Consider the following 9,043-nt stretch of genomic DNA (forward strand, 5'->3'; position numbering starts at 1 on the left):
TAATTGAAGCTTTCTACATAAAAAGAAAACGCAGACAAGCGCATCAGCCAGCAGTCTATCACTCTTCATCGTCGCGAAAATAGCATTGTATACTCCCCGTGGGTTCCTGTTATAATCTTTTAAGTTTATAATAGTTTTTTTTTTTTTGCGTGTCATGTGTGTCGCGACTAGGTGTGCGCAGGCGCGCAGGTTCAGCCTACCCCCTTATAAACCCGTTTCCGGAATAAACATTTTTTTCAGTTGCTAGTCAGCGCTGTGTCCTGTCGTATGTGTGCCTTCGAAAGTTTTCCTGTCCCTTTCGCGCTGTTACATAATAAACAAAATGGCCGCATCCGCTGCCGCCATTTCGCGCAGTCCGGTGGCAAATACCCTAATGTCGAAAAAAATTGTTTTGCGTTGTTTTAATGTGGAATTCGCTTTATTGCAGCCTTCGTCAACGAAAGGATGGTCAGGTCCCTTCAGTGGCGTGGATTTGGCGCCGTCTCCGAGAGATGGCGCGACGACACCGCGCCGATGATGATGATGATGTGTGTGTGTGTGTGTTTTGTCAACACCCCGAACACATTTTAAAGACGGTAGTCTTTCTTGGGGAACTTAAACGCAGAAATTTTGGTGTGTCTTTCTGTTTGTCGGCACGCCACTCGCTTCAGCAACGCGGCCAAAGTTGAACCACTTGCTTACCGCCCACCCATCTTGAACTGGTACGGCTGTTTATACTTGTGAATGTTGTCGATCAAAAAGTAAATATTACGCATATCTGAGGCGCAACATCATTACGTAAGTATTAGGTGGTGTGTTCCTTTAATAGAAAATACATAGATACGCAATTTTAAAGGCCCTAATTTTTTAAGCTGCGCTGAAAATGCGACTGCGCTGAAACTTGTCTTCCTCCGTGCCCTCTGCACAAGCTGATGTTGTCTTTCGGTTTCGGTTCAGTATTGCATCGTAGGAATGACAGGGGGCGCCGCTCTGGCATTCCTGTTTTGCCCAGGCGACGTGTAAATAAGAGAGTTTGTGGAGAGTACTCGTTGAGTGCGGACGTTTCTTCTCCTTCGGCGCATCGCGCCAAACGCGTGTTCGGGCTGGCCGGCGTACCCGCCGGTCGCGTTGGTCACCGCTGATCTTCGCCTGCCGCTGCGCCGGGACTACCAGCTCGCAACACAGCACTCATGTTTCCCGACGTATTGCCAGATGGCGTCCATATCTCACGCAGCGCCTCTCCTATCGTCGTTAGACGACATTTGCAGCGAAGCACGCAGATACACGGCCAATTTTTTTTTTCGGATCCCAGCCTTCAACAGCTTCATTGTAAAAGGAAAATAATAATAATAATAATAATAATATAATAATAATAATAATAATAATAATAATAATAAGAAAACGACAATACCGCTATGAAAATTGTATTTCGCTGGCGTCCTCTTTGAACACAAGGAACCGCAACCACGGTGTGCATCTTCGAGTGCAACTTCATCATGCAACTTATCATTCGCTGAAAAAAGGAACGTATCGTATGATATCGTGTAACACGTTTTCTTACTCAAAAGCGCAGCGATCGCGGACACGAAAACACAGACAACTACGTTAAAGACGCGGGTCTTCGGAGGAATTAATCATCCAATAATTGACGCGCGAAAATATCCAGTACACGTATGAACCATTTTCCGCGCAAGCTGAAAAAAAAATAACATTTAAAACCTCAAGCTCCGGCACGATAATTTAACGTGCAGACGTTCGAAAACCCGCTGCTAGCAAAGTTCGCCATCTTCTTCAAGCGCGGGGCACAAGAAGCGATCCTCGGAATCCAACGTAATGCCGTTAATACCTCGCGTAACGGGTTCCAGCACGATATAGAACGCTCAAGATCGACGCAGTAATATTGCGCGATAGCGCTCGTTGAATAGGTTTGAAGCAGCGCTTTCCCATAGATGGAAACAATATCGCCGCTGTGGAAGCTTTCTGGAAGACAAATAGCCTGCCTAACGATCCCCTGTGGCCAACAGCCCAATCACATTTCACGATGAAAGAAAGAAAGAAGGAAGGAAGGAAGGAAGGAAGGAAGGAGAAGGAAAGAAAGAAAGAAAGAAAGAAAGAAAGAAAGAAAGAAAGAAAGAAAGAAAGAAAGAAAGAAAGAAAGAAGCTGGTTGAGATGGAATTGAGAATAATCAGAGTTGAGATACAGCAGCTGCGAGTTTCCTTTGTAACACCACGTTTTCTCCCTTGTAAAACAACAACCCCCCCCCCCCCCTCTCCACCCAAGCTAATCAGACCGACTACAAACAAACATGTCGAGCACTGCACTCTTAGCAACCAAGATAACAAAGATCAATTTAGCAACCGAGATAAGAAATATCGACAACAAGTTGACAGAAAGAGAGTGAGAAAGAAACTTTCGCCCGCCCACACTTCAAAACTAAACCTCCCAGATGAACGGCTTCCCTGCGGGCTCTCGGAGTTCGCAGGCGAAGCCATCTCCTCAGGGAGCGAGCTCGTCGGGTGGAGCTGCATGCAGCCACGGTATAGAGACAGAGAGAGAGATGGATGCGGGAGGTCGGCTTCCCCGCATCGCAGCACAATAATAAGCGTCGTCCCGCGTGTTTTGACAATCGTCCCGACGACGAGGCGAAACGAACGCGTTTCCAACCCGCATCCTCCTCCACCTCTTTTTTTCCCAATTCCCGCAGCGCGGATGGCTCGACCAAATGTTTATCCTGCCAAGCCCGAACGAGACGAGCCCGGATAGATTCCCCGAAAAAAAGAAAGACAAACCAGAGCGCGCGCCTACCATCAGAAGTCGGCGGCTTCGCTTTGTGACTGCTCATCTCGGGAGATCGGCAGCGAACGGACGGTCGTGTTTGTTTAAACTCGTCGCGTTCCCTTAATAATCTGAGCCGACTCGAAAACGGAGGGAGGAAGTGGGGAATCTCGATGTCGAGATTCCCCACGCTTTATGAACCTTCCCCAAAAGGGATGACGAGTAGCGCATTGGTTTAGGTGTTTGGTATAAGGGTGGGGATAGGAGCTACGACGTCCCCTTTTACACCTCCTTGTTTCCCCGCACATCCCAACTGTCCCTAAATTTCATAAAGAACAAGAAGAAAGATGGTCGCGCTAGCTGTCGCGCTGCGTAAACGCGGCCGTCCTCGAGATTGAAGACTGTAGTGTAATTACTGGTACGTACCCGATCTGAAATTAAGAATAAAAGCTCGAAGAAAAACTAAACAATGACAGTAATAACCATTGTTCAGGTTTTACGTCCCAAAACCACGACATGATTATGAGGGCCGCCGTAGCAGAGAAGAAAAACTAAAAGATCGCGTGAATGGGAATGAATATGACAATATACTTCTTTTTTATTCCAACATAGACTTGCCCTTAAAGGCATAATAATTTGTGTGCACATGTGTATTATATGTGCGCCGTTAGGCCGGTGTGTATGAAGCGAAGCAGCGTCTCGTGGAATCTGTTATGTATACAGCGGTCATAACAGGTCGTGTCGCTGTAGCGAAAGCCGGCATCATGCTTTGACTAATGACTACCGTAACTCACTCGACTCGTTGGCAAATCCCCAGTACGCAGTGAGTACTCAGGTAATCAAACTGAAAAAGAACAGTGGCTAATATAAAAAGCTCAATATATATAAGCAAAAGAAAACAGTGCTAGTTTACATGTTTTTGATGCTGTTTTGATGCGTAGATGCTACGACTTACTGCATTGTTCCATACTGTACGGGATTTGTTCATTTTTTAATGCATTTTGTAGAGTCTTGCTAACCTGAAAGCAGGCATTCAGGCTAGGAGTAATTTCCAAAATATTAAATAAAATACAGTAACGAACGTTGTTGTGAGCGAGTAGGTAACTGAAGACGACAGAAGAGACGAGATGAGAACATATTAATAGAGACGTTGTGGCGTCACTATGCGGTGAACGAGAACCTCGGCCAGTTGTTACGAGGACCCGGTTCCCGTGCCAACGACCGCGGTCGCTATGCGGCCGAGCGCGCTCAAAAATGAACGTCAATGTTGATTGGTTCGCGCGTCGTCAGAAGTCGCGATCACGCTCAAAATGAAGGTGCGCACGCGCCATGACTAGACAAACCCGAAAAAAAAAAAAAAGACTACGAAACAGCCACAGCGACGGTTCACCGCCCACATATTTCCATTAGGGAATCGCAATTCACTTTCTCTATACGAAATGACCAGGAGGAGACAGAAAAAGAAAAAAAAACGCAGGAAAGAAAATAAAAAATGAAGCACATGCCAGAGATGGCATGCGCGCACCTGCACAGACGTCACGAGAGAAACCAATCACGGCGTTAACGGCAGCACCGTTAGTGTTTTCTTTTTCAGGGCGCTGTTCAAAACGAGTAGGGGGTGAACAAAAAGTAAAAGTATCTTCAGTGCAAACGAAAGAAAAGTTGGAATTAGGTAATAACATGCGGTTGCACGAACGACTTCCATGCAGCGACCACGATCGGATAGGAAAAAAAGTGCTGGTTGACTCAAGCGAAAAACCGTTCACATATATATATATATATATATATATATATATATATATATATATAATATATATATATATATATATATATATATATTATATTATATATATATATATATATATATATATATATATATATATATATATATATACATAGCAGCCCCTGAACCTCTGAAGCTGTCTGTGCTGTGGAGGGGCGGGTTAAACACACACCGATGGGGAATCCCAGTCTATAATCAAGACGGGCAGCCAACGGAAGGGCGAAGCCCACCCCGCGCTGTCTGTACGTGCAGACGCGCCGCGTCGTCTCTCTGGAATCAAAGATTGGATCGAGTCGAAAAGGGGCCGCGCACCGTTGGCAGCGATCGAGCAGGTCTCATTTGTCAGAGCGACGATTTCTAAGGGCTTCTCAAGATCGAAGCGGGAGTTGGTCGTCCAGGCGTCAAGAACACATACTTAGAAGGAAAAAAAAAACCAAATCCAATGGATATAAAGGTGTGCATAGCCACAAAGAGCGAGAGAAATACGGAGAGAGAGAGAGAGAGAGAGAGAAGAAGAAGAGAAATGAAAAACTAATTGAAAACGTTTGAAAGACATAGCTAACGCCAGCGGGGTCAATGACACCACGGAGACGTAGGCAACACTACGGCCACTCAAGGCGAAAGACTAGATATTACCATCAAACGCGAAGAGTGACTTTCGGCGGCGTCGGCGTCAACACGAGTTATGCAAAAAATCATCATCATGTGATGATGTCACCGCACGACGTCATTATGGCACCACGGATACCCGAAATTTGTGACGTAGTCGTGACTTAACTATGTCGTCACATGATGCCTTCACCACATGACACCGTCGCTTGGTCAAAGGTGGCCCGATCCTGGAGAAGATGGCTTTCGCCTTCGAGCCGTCTAAGATGATTACATAAGGGACCCTGCGAGTTTTTTTTTTTTTTTTGTCTCCCTGCTGTCTCTGACGACAGGGCTTAATATTCAAAAGCGGACGTTGATGTATTCAACAGCGTCTCAACGGACGACGGACCGCTGTAATTAGGTGCGCACTGTAAACACCGCAACGTCGCAGCGCGTCCAAGTATATACGGTCCCTGCGTAGTCCCCATCAGTGGATCTCCCATGAAATTGAAACGACCAGACTAACTGGATTTCCAAAAAAACGAAAAAAGAAAGAGAAAATTCAACCGAAATTTCCGCATTAATAAATTTGAGAACTTGGGTCGATGTAGGCGGGGGGAATTGAACTCTTTCAAACGCAGCGGAAAGTCGAAGAACTCTCCTAAAGCCACGGCGGACGGAAAAGCACGTACCACAAGGATTTTAAGCTTCTGCAGCTTCCCGCCAGTGCACTTTCAAGCCTGCAAGCACGGTCTCAAATATTCCGCGAGCGTGCCGGCATTATATGTCTACGTATCCAGATTTCTTACTTACGTAAGAAAGCACGAGGACGCGGACGGCATGTTAAGGAAACACGTCGTCAGGCCGGAGGCTGCGCGACACGTGATCGGCGAGCAGCGCGGCGGCAAGAAACGTGGAGGGGGCGAAGATAAACCTCGCGACAACGAACATCACGACGTGGTGAGGCACGGCCGAAGCTTCGTGTGCTCAGAAAACGCACCAAAGGTGCTTTCTTTCTCAGATTTTATTTCTGATTTGTGTTTTTCTTTCCACACAATAGAAAAAAATACTTAAACACGAAAAGAAAAACTGTGTTTCTGACTAAAGAGACGAGAGCGAGCAACAAAAGGGGCTGACTCGGCACAGTCATGGCGCGAGTCCCTGCGAGGGGAAAAAAAAAAAGTGATTCGATGCCGTGATCGGCAGCTCACATCGGGAAAATGGTAGTGGGAAGGGTGTTGGAAGGAGGGACTGAGAGAGTAAACACAGATAAAACTCCTCTCCCCACGTCCGTTGGCAGCTAACATTGGCTTGCGGGAAACGGGAGCGGGAAGGAAGTTGGACGGTGAAAGAGAGTAAACACAGACGAAACTCCTCTCCACACGTCCGTGGGCAGCTAACAGGCTTGCGAGGAAAAGGAGTAGAGAGAGAGTTGGCGAGAGAAAGGGAGTAAAGGCGGACCAAACCTCCTCTCCCACCCAACCATGTCGGTGCAATAGGAGTGTAAGCAGCGCGCGTTCGTTCGGCGAATAGGTGTCAGCATCGAACGGTGCGACGTGCTCTGAAAGAAGATACGTTCGCGAAGGAGGACGGCAGAGCTACCAGATGGAAGAAAAAAATTTAAAAAAAAGAAGAAAATGAAATATCCATAGGAAGCATGGATCAAGCGTTCGAAAGGCTCGTTCAGCGGATGCTTACGCAGGACGGTGGCGATCCCTGACCCCTCGTATCAGCAGATTTAAACAGTCCATATAGACTCCCTTCATGGGTGGTGGTGGTGGTGAAAACATTTATTGACAGAATTTCTGCAGAGAAGCTCCGGATATGCGGAGGTTCTTGACTTGCGGTGGGGGGGCCCTCAGTCCAGGGCTCCGCTCGCAGCAGCCGCTCTACGCGCCCGGTCAATTAGACTAAGCTGATCATCCAGGTTCTCGCTGGCCAGCAGCTGTTCCCATCGCTCCGCTGTGGGATTTTGTATCGGGGGTAAGGCTGTAATGGCCTGGCATGCCCACGTAACGTGGTACAAGGTAGCTTTTGCTGGGCACCATGGGCAGTAAGAAGAGTATGCAGTAGGATGCATTTTACTGAGGGTGTGCAAATTTGGAAACGTGCCGGTTTGAATTTGCCTCCAGCTGACCGATTCTTCTTTATTTAATGTTCGATGTGGTAGGGAGTCTGAGTCCTCTGTAATGGTTTAGGATGGCCGAGTAGTCGCAAGGGACGGGAACGGGCTCCTCAGAAGCGCAGTTGAAAGGTGCTCGGCTCGCATACCCTCGAGCTGCCCTATCCGCTGCCTGGTTTCCCTCCAGCCCCATGTGACCCGGGGTCCATATGATCCGATGCCAAATCCGGGGTGTGTGTGTACTGGAATGCTCGCCAGTGTCTGTAGCGTTCAGGAGGATATTGAGGGCGGGTTGGCTGATGCGCCCTTTAAGATAGTTGCGGCAAGCCGCTTGAGAGTCCGTCAGAACAGTGAGCGATCGTTGATGTCTGTAACCGAGGGCGAGAGCGAGCGCGATGGCCGTTTCTTCAGCCTCAGTGATGTTGTGGCACCGCACGGAAGCACTGGTACGTTCTTTGAATGTGTGGTCCACGACTGTGGCTACTGCCTTGGTGTTCGCGAGATCGTAGTTGGCGGCGTCAACATAGTACCTGGTGTTCTTGTGCCCATGCTCTCGTTCGAGCGCTTCCACTCTGGCTTCCCGGCGGCCTTGATGCAATCGTGGATCCATGTTACGGGGGATGGGGGCGACTTTATATGTGGTACGAAGGTGGTCGGGAATGGACTTGCGGCGAGCAACGTCCTGAAGCTGGCTGATATAGCCGAGGCGTAGGAGCAGGTCGCGGCCTGTTGGTGTTAGCGTAAGCCGCTGCAGCTGCGTGGTTAGTTGAGCTTCGCAAAGTTCTGAATAGGTGTTGTGGAGACCCAATGCGAGGAGCTTGCTTGTGGGAGTGCTCGGTGGTAGCTTCAGTGCCGCCTTGTAGGCCTTGCGGAGCATTGCGTCTACTTGGTCCTGTTCGCTTTTGGTTAGCCGTTGGTAAGGCAAACTGTATGTCACCCTACTTACAACGAGGCTACGTACGAGTTTTAGAGTGTCCTCCTCACGCATGCCATGGCGACGAGTGGCGACCCGCGATATCATTCTGGCCACCTGTAGCGTGGTGGTACGAAGGAGGCCAAGTGTGTGATTGACATGGCGGTTTGACTGTATCCACATACCCAATATACGAATGATGGTTTTCTCTGGGACTTGTTGGCCAGCAACAACGACTCGGAGGCGGTAGCCTGGGTCATTCTGCGCTGACGGTGGGGGCTTGTGTTTCCAAATTCAGTGATGCTACCGAGTACTTCTGATATGGAGCAATTTTTGGAGCAGCAAAATTTCCGTTTTGGAGCACTTTGGAGCAGCAAAATTTTCATCTTGGAGCACTTTGGAGCAGATAATTTTGCATCTGGGAGCACTTTGGAGCAGCGAATTTTACATCCTGGAGTGCAATACAGAAGCATACTGCATTAACATTCAAGCACCTGAGTATTATTATGGGGCTCTTGTGAAGCCTAGAAATATTTCGATTCATTGCAAATCTCATGGAAAAAATCATCTCAAGAGCATAGGCGTGCGCAAAGGGGGGGGGGGCACGTCCCCCCCCCCTAATTACCTAAGAGGGGGGGCGCAAAATCTGCCCCGTACATTGACCCTTGCAATAGCAATTATATGGACTATATAATAGCAATTATATTTTTGCCGTTGCCGTTGCCGTAATTTTCCGTATAAAGTCCAAATTAATAACATCACCACGCGCATTCTAGCCGCGGGTAAAAGCTCGCGAGCGCTGGCGACGAACGCGGCTGAAGCGGAGATTAAACTAGCCAGCCGTCTGTCTCCGCCGCACGGACAGCGCATGAGATAACA

The sequence above is a fragment of the Rhipicephalus sanguineus genome, chromosome 8, assembly GCF_013339695.2.
Source record: "Rhipicephalus sanguineus isolate Rsan-2018 chromosome 8, BIME_Rsan_1.4, whole genome shotgun sequence".
Taxonomy (NCBI): Eukaryota; Metazoa; Arthropoda; class Arachnida; order Ixodida; family Ixodidae; genus Rhipicephalus; species Rhipicephalus sanguineus.